At 44.7% G+C, this 19,724-nt stretch overlaps 1 long non-coding RNA gene across 1 annotated transcript in view; it reads right to left on the bottom strand.

Annotated features, from left to right (window-relative positions):
• The window catches only part of LOC123460870, a 31,242-nt gene extending 25,592 nt beyond the window's left edge, over nt 1–5,650 (bottom strand). The window contains exon 1 of the long non-coding RNA XR_006637255.1: nt 5,387–5,650. This is a non-coding gene — a long non-coding RNA (uncharacterized LOC123460870). The remainder of the gene's footprint in view (nt 1–5,386) is intronic.
• Between the last annotated feature and the right edge of the window lie 14,074 nt (nt 5,651–19,724).

The following is a 19,724-nucleotide window of genomic DNA, read 5'->3' as shown; positions in this document are numbered from 1 at the left end:
CTGGACCCGTTACTTGGGTGACCAGAAGCAAATTCCTTAAAATTGTTTGTACCTCATGACCACATCAGTAAAATGGAGATGGTAATAATATCTATCACAAGGGGTAGGGAGATTGCTCAGTCTGTAAAGCACTGGCCTCACAAGCATGAGGACCTAAGTCTGATTCTCAGAACCTATATAAAAACTCCAGGTAGGAGCCAGGTGTGGTGGTGCACGCTTTTAATCCCAGCACTCAGGAGGCAGAGGTAGGAGGATCACCATGAGTTCAAGGCTACCCTGAGACCACATAGTGAATTCTAGGTCAGCCTGGGCTAGAGGGAGACCCTACCTCGAAAAACCATGAAAAAAAAAAAAAAACCCTCTAGGTATGGGCAGGGGAGATGGCTCTGTGGATAAAGTGCTTGCCACTCAAAGCTGAGTACATGAGTTCAGTTCCTCATGGAAGTTATGGCAGGTTTCTGCAATTCCAGCACACTGCCAGAGAGATGGGAAGTAGAGACAGGATTTCTCAGAAGTGAGGTTAGAATGATGACTTAGCGGTTAAGGTGCTTGCCTGCGAAGCCTAAGGACCCAGGTTCAATTCTCCAGTACCCACATAAGCCAGATGGTGGCACATGCATCTGTAGTTCACTTGCAGTGGCTAGAGCCCTGTTGTGCCCATTCTCTGCCTCTCTATCTACCTCTTTCCTCTCCCTTTTTCTCAAATAAATAAATATAAATAAAATATTTTTTATAAAAAGAATTTCTCAGAAGTTCTTAGCAAGCACAGCAAAGAACTGCAGCAGAGGGAGGTCCAGAGAGAGAAACCCTGCCTCAAAAGAAGAGGAGAGAGCCAGGCGTGGTGGCTCATGCCTTTAATCCTAGCACTCGGGAAGCAGAGGTAGGAGGATTGCTGAGAGTTCAAGGCTACCCTGAGACTACATAGTGAATTCCAGGTCAGCTAGAGTGAGACTCTCTACCTCAAAAGAGAGGGGTTGGGGGTTGGGGGCTGGAGATATAGCTTAGCTGTTAAGATGCTTGCCTGCCCTGCAAAGCCTAAGGATACAGGTTCTATTCTCCAGGTCCCACGTAAGCCAGATGCACAAGGGGGTGCATGCATCTGGAGTTTGTTTGCAGTAGCTAGAAGTCCTGGCACACCCATTCTCTCTCTCTCTCTCATAAGTAAATAAAAATAAATATTTTTTCAGTAAGGAAGTGGAACTATGAGGGCCAACCTGAAAAGTTGTCCTCTGACCCTCCACATGCATGCCATGACCCATGCATACACACACACACATTCACATACACAGAAGTTTGTTTGCTTTTGAAAAAATGTCAGGTGTGCCCTACTGCTGAAGACACCACAGGCTTGGGCTACAGAGTACTCAGAATCAAGCTAGAGCTGAGCTCCCTGTCAAGTAGCAGTGCAGCCTGTTGGGAGAGAAAAGTCATCTATGATCCAGCAATGGACCCTGAAAGCTGTACAGATGGACAAGTGGGCCAAACGTACCAACTGGTGCAATATTGTTATGTCTATTATGGGAGAAACCAATTGTCTGGTACTGAAAACCTAATCAAAAGCCTATGGTTGGGCTGGAGAGATGGCTCAGTGGTTAAGCGCTTGTCTGTGAAGCCTAAGGACCCTGGTTCGAGGCTTAATTCCCCAGAGCCCACATTAGCCTGATGCACAAGGGGGCGCACGCGTCTGGTGTTCGTTTGTAGTGGCTAGCGGCCCTGGTGTGCCCGTTCTCTCTCTATCTATCTGCCTCTTTCTCTCTCTGTATGTCACTCTCAAATAATAAATAAAAATAAATAAACAAAAATATTTAAAAAGAGCTTTCTATTAAAAGAAAAAGCCTATGGTTGGAGAGATAATAAGCCCTAAGGGGGAAACTATGACTGTTGTCTGCCTAATGGATATTTTATGCCCATTAAACTGCCCTCTAAGTACTTATATGGATATTTGATGCCCATTAAACTGCCCTCTAAATACTTATGTTTATGCCCATGAATATTTGGGTGGGGGAGGTTCAAGGTAGGGTCTCACTCTAGCCCAGGCTGATCTGGAATTCACTGTGTAGTCTTAGGCTGGCCTTAAACTCACAGTGATTCTCCTACCTCTGCCTCCCCAGTGCTAGAATTAAAGGTGTGTGCCACCACATCCTGTTTATGCACATATATTAATGCTTACTCTTACTTTTGGTTAGAGAAGCTTCTCTTTTCAGATGGCCATGATCACTGGGGTGACTTACGACTCAAAACTCACCATAATGCTGAGATGTGACTGTAAAGTGTTCAGTACTGAGACATCTCTATCACACCCTCCAAGGCTCAGGGAGCATTGCAGAAGAGGTGGCACAAAGAATGTAAGAGCCACGCCGGGCGTGGTGGCGCACGCCTTTAATCCCAGCACTCGGGAGGCAGAGGTAGGAGGATCGCCAAGAGTTCGAGGCCACCCTGAGACTACAGAGTTAATTCCAGGTCAGCCTGGACCAGAGTGAGACCCTACCTCGAAAAACCAAAAAAAAAAAAAAAAAAAAAAGAATGTAAGAGCCAAAGGAAGGGGAGGGGTGCTCTGTAGTACTGTCTTTCAGATACAAAGTGGTCATGGTATTCATGAACTCACAGTGGCTGCTGCTACCTACACAAGTCCTGCATAACAGGAAGGGAAAAAATGATGACATCCAAACAGGAGAAAGACTAGTTGGAAAGAAGCAAGGATGCAGTAGAGATGGGATTTGGGAGGGGATTATGATCATGGCCTACTATCTATATGTTAAAAAGTAAAATAAGTAAAATGTCAGGTATGCCGGCATGGAGAGGTAGAGACAGGTGGACCCTTAAGGCTTGCTGACGAGTCACTCTAGCCTAATTGGTGAGCTCCAGACCAGTGAAAGACCTTGTCTCAAAAAAGGTGGATAAGGAGGGGCTGGGCGTGGTGGCGCACGCCTTTAATCCCAGCACTCGGAAGAACAGGTAGGATCGCTGTGAGTTCAAGGCCACCCTGAGATGATTTAGTGAATTCCAGGTCAGCCTGGGCTAGAGTGAGACCCTACCTCAAAAGAAAAAATAAAAAAGTGGATAGCCCAAGATAATACATTTTAAAGCCTCTGGTAGTTCCCATCACTACTCACCTTGAGTGCATAAATTCAGAAACACAGGAGGGTCCATACCCAGCCCTGGCCCCGTGTTTTCACCTCCAGCCACCAGTTGGCACCTTCCCTCTCTAACCCTTTAATATGCCTTCTGGCCTCCTTTTCCCTCCACCACCTCCCTCTGCTGTCCAGTTCCGTGTTTAAAAGTCCACCCAGGTACTTACAAGGTCAGGGTTTGTTTTCTTTACTAGCCTTTATTAGCCTGTAGCATTGGAGGTGCCAGTTAAGGTGGGGCATCGCAGGAAGGGTGACAAACCCCACGATGTGTCTGCCACCCATGTGCTTGGTGGGCCTTGTTCCCTATCATCTTCACAAAAACACTGCCTTTTGCTGTTGTCTTTAATATTTTATTTTTATTTATTTATTTGACAGAGAAAGAGAGGGGCAGAGAGAGAGAGAGAGAGAGAATGGGTGCACCAGGGCTCCAGCCACTGCAAACGAACTCCAGACGCGTGCACCCCCTTGTGCATCTGGCTAATGGGTCCTGGGGAATCAAACCTGGGTCCTTTGGCTTTGCTGGCAAACACCTCAACCGCTAAGCCATCCCTCCAGCCCTCTAGCCCTTTTGTTGGTTGTTTTTGAGGTAAGATCTCACTGTAGGTCAGACTGATCTGGAATTCACTATGTCGCCTTAGGGTGGCCTTGAACTCAAGGTGATTCCCAAAAGGTGGGATTAAAGGCATGCGCCACTATGCCCAGCCCCAAAACACTACTTTTAATCACGTGTAGAGACACATGCCTAAAATCCTACATCTGGGAGGCAGAAGCAACAAGATCAGTTCTAGGACATTCTTAATTACACAGAAACTTTGTGCCTGCTAAGATACTCAAAAAAATAAATAAACATACTGGGCATGGTGGCGCACCCTATAACCCCAGCACTCGGGAGGCCGAGGTAGGAAGATCACCATGAGTTTGAGGCCACCCTGAATCTATATAGTGAATTCCAGGTCAGCATGGGCTAGAGCCAGACCCTACCTTTAAAAAAAAATAAATAAATGAACAGGGCTGGAGAGAAGGCTCAACAGTTAAGGTGCTTGCCTGCAAAGCCTAAAGACCAGAGTTCTATTCCCCAGTAGCCACATAAAGCTAGATGAGCAAAGTGGCGCATGCATCTGGAATTCATTTGCAGTGGCCAGAGGCCCTAGCACACCCATTCTTTCTTTCTGTATCTGCCTCTTTCTCTCTCTCTCTTAAATAAATAAGTAAACTATTTTTAAAAAAATTTTAATAAGTAAACAGGCCAGGGCATAGTGGAACATGCCTTTAATCCCAGCACTTGGGGGGTAGAGGTAGGAGAATTGCTGTGAGTTTGAGGTCAGCCTGGAACTGCATAGTAAATTCCAGGTCAGCCTAAGCTAGAAAGAGAACCTCGAAATAGCAAAAGCAAAACAAAAACCGTAAGTAAACCCCACCATTTACAGAGGGGAAATGGAGGCTCGGGGAGTAAACAGGAGACATGAGTTAGGAATTCAAGTGTCTCTGTGACTCCTAAACACTGTCCCACCACGCCATGCTGCTGGTTAGTCTGTAACTGATCATTACATGCTTGTGGGTAAATTTTGGTTTTCTTACTTTCAGTAGGAAAAATTGAGTGCCCCTCCCCCAGACAATCCAGGGACATGTGGAAACAACGATGAGTAAACAAATGAACAACAATAAATGAATGAGTGAGCGAAATCCCTCAGAAGCCAAAACCAGGAAAAAAGAATTAAATAAGCCTAGAGGTGCTACCTTACTGGAAGGGGTGAGATTTCTCTAGCAGTGCCCAGGGCAGGGGCAGAGGTTGGCAATGCACAGGGGCTAGGACTTGACTTACTTGGAGGTAGAAAAAAATTATAGGTCCAACTGTTAATGTTGCCCAAGTAGTAGAGGATTTACCCAGTACACTGGGTCCTAAGTTCAATTCCCCAGCACTCCTAACCCCAAAGTTGGGAGTTCAGGAGGTGCTGGAGAGACCATGATGGAGAGAGAAGCAGAGATTAAACAAGGCAGAGAGCAGGAATTAAATTCCCTGGTCAACCCAGCTCCCATTTCAAATCTGCTGCCAACTTTTTTAAACTGAAAGTTGCAAGACTCAAAGCTGCCACTACAGCAGGCCCAGCGTCTCTGGAAAGGAGGCAACACCCTGGATTCTCTCATCCCTCCAGGACCCGAGCTTTAGCGCCCTGCTTGGATTTCCTGCTGCCTCCTCCTTCTTAGACGCCTGCCCAGGTCTCTCCCACCTGCGGGCAGCTAAGCTGCTGGCTTACCTGGGGAGGGAGGCCGAGGCTGAGGTGCTGGGATCCTGCACTCCCCCTGTCCTGGACACACAGGGCTGCCTGTCAGACTCGGTAAAATCACCCACAGGTTTCCAAGGGGGAGGGAGCCTGAGGAAATCCCCTCCCAGCCTGGTGGCCAGGCCTGGGCAGGGCCAGCCTGCTCGACAGTCTCACTCCTGGATGAATGAGTCCTCCCTCTCTGCCGGCTTGGGTCTGTGCCAGGAAGCCTGCGACAGCCGCCCTACCCTCTCTCCTGGGCTCTACCCTCCATGCCCTCTTGGGTTGGTGTCTGGCCCGGGCTTTCCACGCTCAGCTGTCTGGGAAAGGCGGGCACGCGGTAGTCTCAGTCACTCTGCATCTGAATGTCCTGGATTGTGCTCTGGTGTGATGTCAGGCCTGGCACGGCTAGGCACCCAGATGGGAAGTGACCCTGGGCAGAGGTTTGGCCACAAGCCCCTTGGACTCTGCTTACCAAACGGGCTGTGCCCTTATACTAATCCAATAGATTTGCCAGTTTCTGATCATACAAAGTATTCTCACTGGCCTTGTGCCAGGCCCTGAAGGCAGAAAGGTAGGTGAACCTGATACCTGCCTTCCCACTCTACTGGGAAGACGAGAAGGAAGTCCTCCACTGAATACTTGCCCAACATTAAGGCAGCAGGACCAGGGACGACTCCCCTGTGTGGGAAGGTTCTGGAAATGCTTTCAGGGGAAATGATATACGATAAGCAATTAGGGGCTGGAAGGATGGCTTAGCAGTTAAAGCATTTGCCTACAAAGCCAAAGGACCCAGGTTCGATTCCCCAGGACCCATGTTAGCCAGATGCACAAGGGGGTGCACACTTCTAGAGTTCATTTGCACTGGGTGGAGGCCCTGGCTTGCCCATTCTCTCTCTCTCTCTCCCTCTTCCCTGTCAAATAAATAAATAAAACTAAAATATTTAAAAAAGATAAAAAAAAAAGCCAGGCGTGGTGGCGCACGCCTTTAAACTCAGCACTCGGGAGGCAGAGGTAGGAGGATCGCCGTGAGTTCAAGGCCACCCTGAGACTTCATAGTGAATTCCAGGTCAGCCTGGGCTAAAGTGAGACCCTACCTCAAAAAAGCAAAATAAATAAATAAATAAATATAAATAAATAAATAAATAAATAAGGAAATAGAGCAGTTGCCTAGCAAGCATAAGGCGTAGTTCAAACCTTAATACCAGGAAAAAAGTTTTATTTTTGTTTTTGTTTTTAAAGAAACAAACAAAAAGATGTTAAGGAGATAGCACTAGTGTACTTAGTGAATAAGGGAGGAGTCCAGGATGAATTCCAGGTTTCTAACTTGAGTAATTAAGTTGAGGTGATGGTCAGAATCAAACGGATGTCAAAAGACAGGCATCAGGGGAAATGGATGCTGTTCTGGGCTTGTTGGTTTCTGGTTTGCAGATGACCAGGAAGGTACTCAGGGGAGAGATGAACAAGACTAAAATACATACAGTCAGAATAAAACGAGAGTATTGTTATTTACAAAGATCTGGGAAGGGCTGGAGAGAAGGCTTAGGGGTTAAGGCTCTTGCCTGCAAAGCCCAAGGACCCAGGTTTCAATTCTCCAGGACCCACATAAGCCAGATGCACAGGGTGGCACATGCGTCTGGAGTTTGTTTGCAGTGGCTAGAGGCCCTGGTGCACCCATTCTCTCTCTGTATATATTTGCCTCTTTCTCTCTCTGTAATAAGTAAATAAAATATTTTTAAAAAATAAGGCTGGAAAGATGGCTCAGCATAGTGAAGGTGCTCACCTGCAAAGCCTAATGACCCAGGTTTGATTCCCCAGTACCCATGTAAAGCCATATGTCCAGGGTGGCACATGCATCTGGAGTTCACTTGCAGTGGCAGGAAACCTTACCATGCCTATTCTTTCTCTTTCTTTCTCTCTCCGATTGCAAATAAATAAAAATAAAAAGGTTTTGTGCTGGAGAGATGGTTTAGCAGTTAAGGCACTTGCCTGCAAAGTTTAAAGATCCAGGTTTGATTCCTTACTATCAGTGAAAGCCAGGTGCACATCGTGGCGCATGCATCTGGAATTCATTTGCAGTGACTAGAGGCCCTGGCATGCCCATTCTCTACCTACCTCTCTCGCATGCCAAAAATAAATAAAATATTTTTGTTTATTTGTTTGATTGGTTGGGTTTTATCAAGGTAGGGGTTTCACTGTAGCTCGGACTGACCTGAAATTTACTATGTAGTCTCAGGGTGGCCTCGAGCTCACAGTGATCCTCCTACCTCTGCCTCACAAGTGCTGAGATTAAAGGTGTATGCCACCATATCTGGCAATTTATTTTTATTTTTTATTTATTTATTTATTTATTTTGGTTATTCAAGGTAGGGTGTCACCCTAGCCCAGGCTGACCTGGGAATTCACTGTGTATTCTCAGGGTGGCCTCAAACTCACAGTGATCCTCCTACCTCTACCTCCTGAGTGCAGGGATTAAAGGCATGTGCCACCACACCCAGCTAAAAATATTTTTTTTAAAGCTGTTTTGGGGGGCTGGAGAGATGGCTTAGTGGTTAAGCGCTTGCCTGTGAAGCCTAAGGACCCCAGTTCGAGGCTCAATTCCCCAGGACCCACGTTAGCCAGTTGCACAGGGGGCACATACATCTGAAGTTCATTTGCAGTGGCTGGAAGCCCTGGTGCATCCATTCTCTCTCTTTCTCTTTCTCTTTGCCTCTTTCTCTCTCTGTCACTCTCAAATAAATAAATAAAAATAAACAAAAAATTTAAAAAAAAACTTTCGGGGGCTGGAGAGATGGCTTAGTGGTTAAGGTGCTTGCCTGCAAAGCCAAAGAACCTTGGTTTGATTCCTCAGGACCCATATAATCCAGATGCAAAAGGAGGCACATGCGTCTGGAGTTCATTTGCAATGGCTGGAAGCTCTGGCATGCCCATTCTGTCTTTGTCTCTCTGCTTCTTTCCCTCTCTCAAATAAATAAATTAAAATAAAATATTCTTAAAAATTAAAAAAAAAACTTTGGGGGCTGGAGAGATGGCTTGGTGGTTAAGGCACTTGCCTGCTGAGCCAAAGGACCCAGGTTTGATTCCCCAGGATCCACATAAGCCCGATGTATGTAGCACCTGCATCTGGAGTTCATTTGCAGTGGCTGGATGCCCTGGTGTGCTCATTCTCTCCCTTTCCCTCTCTCTTTCTTTCTTTCTTTCTTTCTTTCTTTCTTTCTTTCTCTCTCTCTCTCTCTCTCGTAAATAAATAAATAAGTTTAAAAACTTTTTGTTTGTTTGTTTTTAATGTTGGTTCTGACTTTTAAATTTTATTTATGAGAGACAGAGAGAGATAAAGTGAGAATGTGCGCTTCAGGACCTCCAGCCACTGCAAAGGAACTCCAGATGCATACACCACCATGTGCATCTGGCTTATGTGGGACCTGGAGACTTGAACCTAGGTCCTTAGGCTTCACAGGCAAGTGCCTTAACTGCTAAGTGATCTTTCCAGCTCTGTTTGTTTATTTTTTGAGATAAGGTCTCACTCTGGCCTAGACTGACTTGGAACTCACTCTATATTCCCAGGCTGGCCTTGAACTCACAGCAAGACTCTACCTCCAAAAAAAAAAAAAAGAAAGAAAGAAAGAAAGAAAAGAAAAATCCTCTCTTTTTTAAATTTTCACTTATTTATTCATTTGTGCAGGGGAGGTATGAGTCACAGTGTACCATATGCCATGGCTGGTGGGGAGAGGGTGCGGGAACAGGACATAGAAAGGTCAGAAAACAACTTCAAGTTGTCAGTGCTCCACCTTCTTTGAGACCAAGGTCTCTTGCCACTGCAAGTGAGCTGACACCTGAAAATGAATGTCAGACTAGCTGACCTGCAATCTTTGAATTCTCCTGGCTCTGCCTCCCATTGTCATATGCACATCGGGACCACAGATTCATGTGCCACTTTGCATCTGGCTTTACATTCACTCACTCTCTCAAATTAGATAGGTAGAAAGAGATATAAATATAGACATAGATTTTGTTTGTTTGTTTGTTTTTGGAGATATGGTCTCACTCTAACCCAGGATGGCCTGGAAGTATTCTGAGGCTGGCCTCAAACTCACAATGATTCTCCTACTTTTGCCACCCCAGTAGTGGGATTAAAGGTTTGTGGGCTGGAGAGATGGTTTAGCAGTTAAGGCACTTGCCTGCAAAGCCTAGGGGCCCAGGTTCGATTCTCCAGGTCCCACATAAGCCAGATGCACATGCTGGTACATGAGTCTGGAGTTCGTTTGCAGTGGCTAGAGGCCCTGGCACACCCATTATCACTCTCTTTCTCTCCCCCTCTCTGTTTCTTTTTTTTTTTTTTTAATTTTTTATTTATTTATTTGAGAGCGACGGACATAGAGAGAAAGACAGATAGAGGGAGAGAGAGAGAATGGGCGCGCCAGGGCTTCCAGCCTCTGCAAACGAACTCCAGACGCGTGCGCCCCCTTGTGTATCTGGCTAACATGGGACCTGGGGAACCGAGCCTCGAACCGGGGTCCTTAGGCTTCACAGGCAAGCGCTTAACCGCTAAGCCATCTCTCCAGCCCCCCCCCCCTCTGTTTCTAATAAACATCTTTAAAGGTGTGTGCCACCACACCAGCAATTTTTTTTAATTTATTTGAGAGCAAGAGAGATAGACTATGAACACACCAGGGCTTCTTGCTGTTGCACATGAACTCCAGACACATGCACCACTTTGTTCATCTGGCTTTATGCAGGTAATGGGGAATCAAACCCAGGCCATCAGACTTTGCCCGTAAATATTAAAAAAAAAAAAAAAACAAGGGCAGGAGAAATGGCTCAGTGACTAAGGTCTTTACCTGCAAAGCCTAATGAGTTCATCTCCCCATTATCCATGTAAAGGTAGATGCACAAGGTAGCTCATGAGTCTGGAGTTCATTCGCAGTGGATAGAGGCCCTGGTGCACCCATTCTCTCTCTCTCAAAGAAAAACATAAATAAATAAATAAATAAATACAAACAAGCCAGGCGTGGAGATGAACATCCTTAATCCCAGCACTCAGGAGGCAAGAGTAAGAGGATCACTGTAAATTCATGGGCTGCCTGGGACTACAGAGTGAGTTCCAAGTCATCCTGGGTTACAACGAGACCTTACCATGAAAAAAAAACAAAAACAAAAAGCAACAACAAAAAAAAAGAATGCAGGTTCGCCTGAGAAGAGGTCTCTGGAAAGGACTCTGAGGCTGCCGCAGGCGGTAGTGGAACTGTCTGTGGCCCTCACCCCACTGCCAGTACCAGCATTCAGGGAAGTCCAAAGAGCTCCAGCAGAAACCACCTCTAGCAGTGTTTGGGCACAGAACTCCCCATCTAGTATCCAGATGTCCCTGGTTCACCAGATGCCACTGATTGCTGCTCCTACCCTCTGAGCACCCTCCTTTGTTAGGGTTTCGCGCTCGCTAAGCCACTTCCCACTTGGCACCTACGCTGTGTGATTTCAGCTGGTGTCTGCCTCAGCAGCCAACATATACATCCGTTCCGGAGCTCTTAGAAAGCAAAAGCTGCGTCTTATTTCTCTGTCAATCCTGGGCAGTCAGAACAGGACTTGGCATTGAATTCGGGTTCAAAGAGGTGCTCACAACACAGATCTGGGAAAGGGTGATGTGCTCTTAAATACTTTTTAAAACTGATAAACTTTCATTTAGGATTTGGGCAATGGTGTCTTACAAGACTCACTAGTGTGAGCCTATTCTGGCACACCACTTTAGTTCTGAGAGACTGACAAGCTCAGCTTATTAGGCTTGTGAACTTCAGCATATGACCTTGAACTGTAGTGAATTTGACAAGAGAGAAGCTTTGTGGAGCCAGTGACGGGGTCTTCTGAACTGTTATGTCCATCCCCACCCACGCAGCCAAGGCTGAGAACTACAGGCCTTTCTTCCCCCCACTCCTCCCTCCCTCCCTCCCTTCCTTCCTTTCCTTCTTTCTTCCTGTAGTAGGTTTTTTTTTTTTTTTTTTTTTTTTTTTTTTGCAGGAGGGTTGTTTTGTTTTATTTTGTTTTGTTTTGTTTTTCGAGGTAAGGTCTCTCTCTAGCTCAGGCTGACCTGGAATTCATTCTGTAGTCTCAGGGTGGCCTCGAACGAATGCATGATGATCCTCCTACCTTGACCTCCTGAGTGCTGGAATTAAAGGCAGGTGACACACCTGGTCAGCTTACTTCATATATATATATATATATATATATGAAGTAAATATCCATATATATATATATATATATATATATATTCTAGAGGCTGGAGAGATGGCTTAGCAGTTAAGGCGCTAGCCTGTGAAGTCAAAGGACCCAGACGATTCAATTCTCCAGAACCCACATAAGCCAGGTGTACATGGTGGGGCATGCATCTGAATTTCATTTGCAGTGGCTAGAGGCCCTGGTGTGCCCATAGCCACTACAAACATTATTTTAAAAAATAAAAATAAATAATAATTAAAAATAGGGCTGAATGGCTTAGTGGTTAAGACATTTGCCTACAAAGCCTAGGACCCAGGTTTGATTCCCCAAGACCCACGTTAGCTACATGCACTATGGGGCGCAAGTATCTGGAATTCGTTTGCAATGGCTGGAGGCCCTAAGCATGCCTGCCCATTTTGTCTCTTTCTCTCCCTCTTTCTCTGTCAAATAAATGAATAATAAAATATTTTTTAAAAATCATATGCTTAGCCGGGCATGGTGGTGCACGCCTGTAATCCCAGCACTCGGGAGGCAGAGGTAGGAGGATTGCCATGAGTTCAAGGCCACCCTGAGATGACAGAGTTAATTCCAGGTCGGCCTGGATCAGAGTGAGACCCTACCTCGAAAAACCAAAAAAAAAAAAAAAAAAAAAAAAAAAATCATATGCTTGGGTTAGAGAGATGCCTTAGCGGTTAAGGAACTTGCCTACAAAGCCAAAGGACCTCCGTTCGATTCCCCAGGACCCACATAGCCAGATGCACAAGGCGCACATGCGTCTGGAGTTCGTCTGCAGTGGCTGGAAGCCCTGGTACACCCATTCTCCCCCTCCCTCCCTCCCTCTCTGTCTCTCTCTCCACCTCTTTCCCTCTCTCAAATAAATAAATAAAATATTTTAAAAATCATATGCTTAAAAAATTAAAAATAAAAACACAAACCGGGCTTGATGGTGCACGCCTTTAATCCCAGCACTCAGGAGGCAGAGAGAGGAGGATTGCTGAGAGTTCAAGGCCACCCTGAGACTACATAGTGAATTCCAGGTCAGCCTGGACCAGTATGAAATCCTACCTCGAAAAAACAAAAATAAATAAATAAATACCTAAATAAAAACACAACTTTTGGGGCTACAGGGATGGTTTAGCAGTTAAGGCACTTGCCTATGAAGCCTAAGGAACCAGGTTCAAGTCTCCAGATCCCACATAAACTGGATGCACATGTACCTGGAGTTCATTTGCAGTGGCTAGAGGCCATGGCATGCCCATTCTCTCTCTCTCCTCTCTAATAAGTCTCTAATAAGTAAGTTTTAAAAAATAAAATTTAAAAAACAACTTTTTTAAGCATCTGTGGCATAAGAAGTTTCATCTCAACCAGGAAGCACTCCATCTGCAATATCCTTCAATTTTTTTTTTTTTTTTTTTGAGATAGGGTCTTACTTTAGCCCAGGCTGACCTGGAATTCATTTTGTAGTCTCAGAGTGGCCTCAAACTCACAGTGAACCACCTACCTTTGCCTCCCCAGTGCTGGGATTAAAGGCATGCACCACCACACCCAGCTAATAACCCTCGATTTATTCTAGTGTGGATTTGGGGGCTGTTCCAGGACTCTTGAATTTATCTAGTTAAAATAATTCAGAATTTGAAGATTCCCTTCATTTTTTTTTCTGATTAGCATTTAATTTTAATTGACAAGTGACAATGTAAGTTATATTTGGAACATAGAAAATATGCACATTTTATCTTTTAAGTATCTGTCAGTTATAAGTACAAGCAGAACATTTTTGTAGCCCTGAAAAATATATATTTTTTTTTTTCCTGAGGCAGGATCTCACTCTAGCTCAGGCTGACCTGGAATCCACCCCTTCATTTTTAAATATTTTATTTATTTGCAAGCAGGGACATACAGACACACACACACAGACAATGTGTGCACCAGGGCCTCTAGCCACTGCAAATGAACTTCAGATGTGTGCAACACTTTGTGCATCTGGACTTACATGGGTACTGTGGAATTGAAACTGAGTTGTTAGGCTTTGCAGGAAGTGCAGGAAGGTGCCTTAACCTCTGAGCAACCTCTCCAGCCCCAAGAATCCCTTCTTACTGCCCATGTTTATTACTATTATTATTTGCTTTAATCCTCAACTGTCCCTTTTTAGTGTATCAGATTGGCAGTATTCATTATTTCTCTGTACTGACTATCTTTTTTTTGTTGTTGTTGTTGTTTTTGTTGTTGTTGTTGTTTTTGAGGTAGGGTCTCACTCTAGTCCAGGCTGACCTGGAATTAACTCTGTAGTCTCAGGGTGGCCTTGAACTCACAGCGATCCTCCTACCTCTGCCTCCCGAGTGCTGGGATTAAAGGCGTGCGCCACCACGCCCAGCTGTACTGACTATCTTTTATCCATCACTTGAAAATGCTTGGGTTGCCATTCTCTCTCTCTCTTAAATGAAAATCAATAAATTTAAAAAGGGCTGAAGAGATGGTTTAGTGGTTAAGGTGCTTGCCTGCAAAGCCTAAGAACTCATGTTTAAATCTCCAAGTCCCACATAAACCAGATGCAGTGATGTAAGCATGCAATGTCACGCATGCATACAAGAGGGCACACATATCTGGAGTTCATTTGCAGTGGCTAAAGACTCTACCATGTCCGTTCTCTCTCTCTCTCTCTCTCAAATAACTTTAAAAAATAAAATTAAATGTTCACACTGGAGAGATAGCTTAGCAATTAAGACTTTTGCCTACAGAGCCTAAGGACCCAGGTTTGATTCCCCCATACCCTCTTAAAGCCACATGTACAAGGTAGCACATGCACCTGGAGTCTGTTTGCAGGGGCTAGAGGCCCTGGCATGCTCATTCTCTTCCTATCTGCCTCTTCCTCTCTCTCTCTCTCTCTCTCTCTCTCTCCTCTCTCTCTCTCAAATCAATCAATCAATAAAATTTTTAAAAAGAAAATAAAATGCTCTATTTAGGGCTGAAGACATAGCTCAGTGGTTAAGGCACTTTCTTTCAAAGCCTAATGACCTGGGTTTAATTCCCCAGTATCCATGTAATGCCAGATGCACAAAGTAGTGCATGCATCTAGATTCACAGCAGCTAGAGGCCCTGGCATGCCCATTCTCTCCCCACTCATCTCTCTTTCTTCTTGCAAGTGCTGCCTGCAAGTACTGGGATTAAAGGTGGCACATGCCTTTAATCCCAGCACTTGGAAGGCAGAGGTAGGAGACTCACTGTGAGTTTGAGGCCACCCTGAGACTACATAGTGAGTTCCAAGTGAGCCTGGGCTAGAATGAGACACTACCTTGAAAAACAAAAAAGAAAAAAGAAAATGCTCTATTTTTCCATCTCTTCTTCCTCCTCTTTTCTCCCTTCTTTCTCTTCTTCCTCATTTTTCTTGTTTTTTTAATTTATTTTTATTTGTTAGAGAGAGAGAGTGGGAATGGGCGCACCAGGGCCTCTAGCCACTGCAAACAAACTCCAGACGCATGCACCACCATGTGCATCTGGCTTATGTGGGACCCAGAGAATCAAACCTGGGTCCTTAGGCTTTGCAGGCAAATGCCTTAACTGCTAAGCCATCTCTCCAGCCCTTGTTTTGTTTTTATTTTATACATACATACATACATATGTATGTGTGTGTGTATGTATGTGTGTATATATATATGCATCAAGGTAGGATCTCACTCTAGCCCAGACTGACCTGGAATTCACTATGGAGTCTCAGGGTGGCCTCAAACTCATGGCAATCCTCCTACCTCTGCCTCCTGAGTGCTGGGATTAAAGACGTGCGCCACCACGTCTGGTGAGTATTTATGTGTGAGAGACAGACAGACAGACAGAAAGACAATGAATATGAGTGCACCAGGGTGTTCTGCCTCGGCAAATTAACTCCAGGTGCATGTGTCACTTTGTGCATCTGGCTTTACATGGGCATAAGAGACTTGAACCCAAGCAGCCAGACTTTGCAAGCAGGTGCCTTTAATCACTGAGCCCCTACAAGGAATCTTTTCTATAGGCTTCAGATGCTAGTTTATGGGATTCTCAACCTTAGGGTTGCTGGAGGCTAGAAGTCAGCTACATTAAGATTGCATTCCACGTGCTTTACCTAGCAGTCACAAGGGTGTTGTGTCCGAATCGGAGGCTGAAAGTAAATGCCTATTAGAAGAACCAAGATAACCCAAGATAATTTTGGCTTCCAACGTACATTCCATCTGTCCACAAGCACAAAGGTCCATCTAGCCAAGTTCAGGCAGTCTGTGGGATCTTTAGTCTGCATGTAACTTCTTCTGAAAACTTCAATTTCACACTATTTGGTGGGAGGGGGGATAAAACAAATCACATTAAAATTACCACATGTTAGTGAGGAATGGTGTCATACATATTTAATCCCAATACTCTGTAGGTAGAGGTAGGAGGATCACCATGTGTTCAAGACCAGCCTGGGACTACAGAGTGAATTCCAAGTCAGCCTGGGCTAGAGTGAGCCCCTACCTCAAAATAACAACAACAACAAAAGAAAAGACTGTATGTTGTAGTTACCCTCTCATTGCTGGGATAAAGCAACTGACCAAAAGGAGTTGATGGAGGGAAAGTTTTGGGGTTTTTTTTCCTCCCATATCACCTCACCACACTGTGTTCTCTTATCCCTTCCAGCCACTGCCACTCTTGGACCAACCTCTGCCTGTAAGAGCCCTGCGATGCGAAAACTGTTTTGATTTTTTTTTTTTTTTGGCTTACAGTTTCGAAGGGAAGCTTCATCAAGAGTGGAAAGCAGGCCGGGCGTGGGGGCGCATGCCTTTAATCCCAGCACCCAGGAGGTGGAGGTGGGAGGTTTGTGAGTTCGAGGCCACCCTGAGACTCCATAGTGAATTCCAGGTCAGCCTGGGCTACAGTGAGACCCTACCTCAAAAAAAAAAAAAAAAAAAAAAAAAAGAGTGGAAAGCATGATATGAGCAGAGGCTGTAGATCACCTCTGCTACAGCAGGCGGAAAACAACAATAGGAATGTAAGCCAACTAATACTAGAAAATTAGGCTGACAGAAAGCTGGAAGAAACCATTCTACATGTAGTTCAAGGGAAGTGAAGATACTCAACAGTGGACACTGCAAGCCTTCTAATTGGCCAGCCAGGCCAAGTGAGCCAACAGGTGCAATAGTGGCACATCTGTCATGGTGGAAACCAACTGCCCTCTAATTGGACTGGAAGCCCGCTCTATGGGAGGGAATGCATCCCTGATACTGAAAACTTAAAACAGGGGTATTCATGAACCCTAGGGGTGTAGCATCTGCTGATGTCTGGACAAATGTATATACTATACTTATCAATCTGCCCAGTAAGCACTTCTCTTAATATTTATACCCTTATATTAACACTACTCTCACTTTGGGTAGAGAATCTTCTCTTTTCATATGGCAGTGACCTTGGGACGACTCAAAAGGTATCATAGTGCTGGAAAGAAGCGACTGGAGTACTGAGTAACATCTCGATCACACCTTCCAAGGCTCAGGGTCTAATGTGGAAGAGGTGATGGAAAGAATGTAAGAGCCAAAGGAAGAGTAGGACTCCTTACAATGTGCTCCTCCAGACACAAAATGGCCTGGATATCCATGACCTCATAGTGCCTGACACTACCTACACGAGACCATCATAATAGGAGGAAAAGATCATGACATTAAAAAATAAAAGAGAGACTGATTGAGAGGGGGAGGGCATATGAGGGAGAATGGAATTTCAAAGGGGAAAGTGGGGGGAGGGAGGGTATTACCATGGGATATTTTTTATAATCATGGAAAATGTTAATAAAAAGTTAGAAAATCAATAAATAAAAATAAAATAAAATAAAAAAGAAAATTAGGAGTTAGCCAGCCATGGGTTGGCATGGTGGCAACATCGTCAATCCCAGAGCTCAGGAGGCAGAGGAAGGAGGATCGCTGTGAGTCTGAGACCAGCCTGAAAATACATAGTATATTCAAGGTCAGTCTGGGCTATGGACTAGAACAAGACCAAAGTTTAAAAAAAAAAAAAGAAAAGAAAAAACCGACGGCCTGGTGATGCACGCCTTTAATCCCAACACTCAGGAGGCATAAGTAGGAAGATTGCTGTGAGTTCAAGGCTATCCTGAGACTAAATAGTGAATTCCAGGTCTGCCTGGGCTAGAGCAAGACCCTACCTTGAAAAAAATAATAGTAATAACAATATCATTGTTATTATTCATGGGATGGAGAAATGGCTCAGCAGTTAAGGCACTTGCCTTCATAGCCTAACAACCCAGAGTTCAATTACCCAAGTAAAGCCAATGTACAATGTGGCTCATGTGTCTGGAGTTAACTTACAGTGGCTAGAGACCCTGGCATACCCATTCTGTGTGTGTGTGTGTGTGTGTGCGCTTCTGTCTTTCTCTCTCTCAAATTTTTAAAAAAAGTCCTTATAGGGCTCATGGACTGAAGAGATGACTCATTTGTTAAAAGTTCTTGCTTGCAAAGCTTGACAGTCTGGGTTTGATTCCCCAGTACCCACAAAATGGCATTTATATCTGGAGTTCATTTGCAGTGACAAAAGGTCCTGGTGTGCCCATTCTCTCAATCTCTCTCTCTCTCTCCTTCCCTCCCTGTCTCTCTTTCTTTACAAATGAATAAATAACATATTTGTTAAAGTCCCCATAGTTTTTTCAGTCCCGGTATTGTTCAAACATCTGCATAGTCCAAGGTCTCTTTAAGTGTGAGCCTATAAACCAAAAGCACATAATGGCATAAAATAAGCATTCACACTGTAAAAGATGGCACCACAAAGAAAGATTGAACCAATGCAAGATCTAAAGCAAACAAGGCAGCATCAATTGTGTAGTGAGCACCAAGTCCAACATCTGTAACTAGTGATGAAGTCTCTGCGGTTCCAATTCTGTGACCCACATCTGCATGGCTGGTTCCCCCTCCCCCTCTCTCTCTCATAAATAAATTTTAAAAATTTGGCTTTTTGGAGATAGGGTCTCACTTTAAGCCAGGCTAACCTGGAATTCACTCAGTAGTCCCAGACTGTCCTCAAACTCAGAATGATTCCCCCTCTGCCTCTAGAGTGCTTGGATTAAAGGTGTGTGCTACCACACCTGGCCTAATTTTTTTTGCTTGTTTGTTTGTTTATTTTGTGTTTTTTTTTTGTGTGTGGTAAAATCTCTCTCTCTAGCCTAGGCTGACCCGGAATTCACTATGTACTCTCAGGATAGTTTTGAACTCACAGAGATCCTCCTACCTCTGCCCCCTGAGTACTGGCATTAAAGGAGTGCACCACTACACCTGGCCCTAATTAAATTTCTGACACATATGGATTATACTTGTTTTTTTAGGTTACAGTGTGATGATTTGATAATTGTCATTGTTGTTTAGTTTTTGAGAAAGGGTCTCAACTCCATTGCCCAGGCTGGCCTCATACTTGAGTGAATTCTGCTTTAGCCTCACAAATGACAGAATTACAGACAAGAGCCACCACACCAGGTTCCACCCATAATGCTCTCCACTGGAGACATAGCTCAGTTGGAGAATATCACCTAGCATGCACAGTGCTCTGAGTTCCACCCTCCAGTCAAGGCAGTACACACCTATAATCTCAGCACACAAGAGGTGGAGGCAGGAGAATCAGGTATTCAAGGCCAGCTTTAAAGATCCCCATGGTCTTTACCAAAATAAGACCTCAGTTCAATTCTCCAGGACCCGTGTAAGCCAGATGCACAAGGTGGCACATGCATCTGGAGTTCATTTGAAAATGGTACGCCCATTCTCTCTCTCTCTCAAATAAATTAATAAAATTTTAAAAATTGTTCAAAAGTTCCAAGTCTCATCAGAGATCTAAGACTGTTACATACTTCCAACATATAATGGCACAGAGTAAACATTTCCATTGCTATAAGGTATAACAAGGAGAGACTGGACTAATACAAACTCAGCAACCATTAGGCAAACATCAAACATCTGCAGTTCAAGTCCAATATCCATAGCAAGTGACCAGTGATGAGTCTCTGGATTTTCCAATTCTGCTCTTCCAGATGGTAAATCTTCCAATGGCTTCACTGGTCTCTTTATCACGGTCATCAGCCCCACCTTATGCTGCATCTCAGCAGTGGCTCCTGGAACTGTGTGTTCTTCAT

Source organism: Jaculus jaculus, chromosome 5 (assembly GCF_020740685.1).
Source record: "Jaculus jaculus isolate mJacJac1 chromosome 5, mJacJac1.mat.Y.cur, whole genome shotgun sequence".
NCBI lineage: Eukaryota > Metazoa > Chordata > Mammalia > Rodentia > Dipodidae > Jaculus > Jaculus jaculus.
This window is presented reverse-complemented; position numbering and strand designations above follow the sequence as displayed.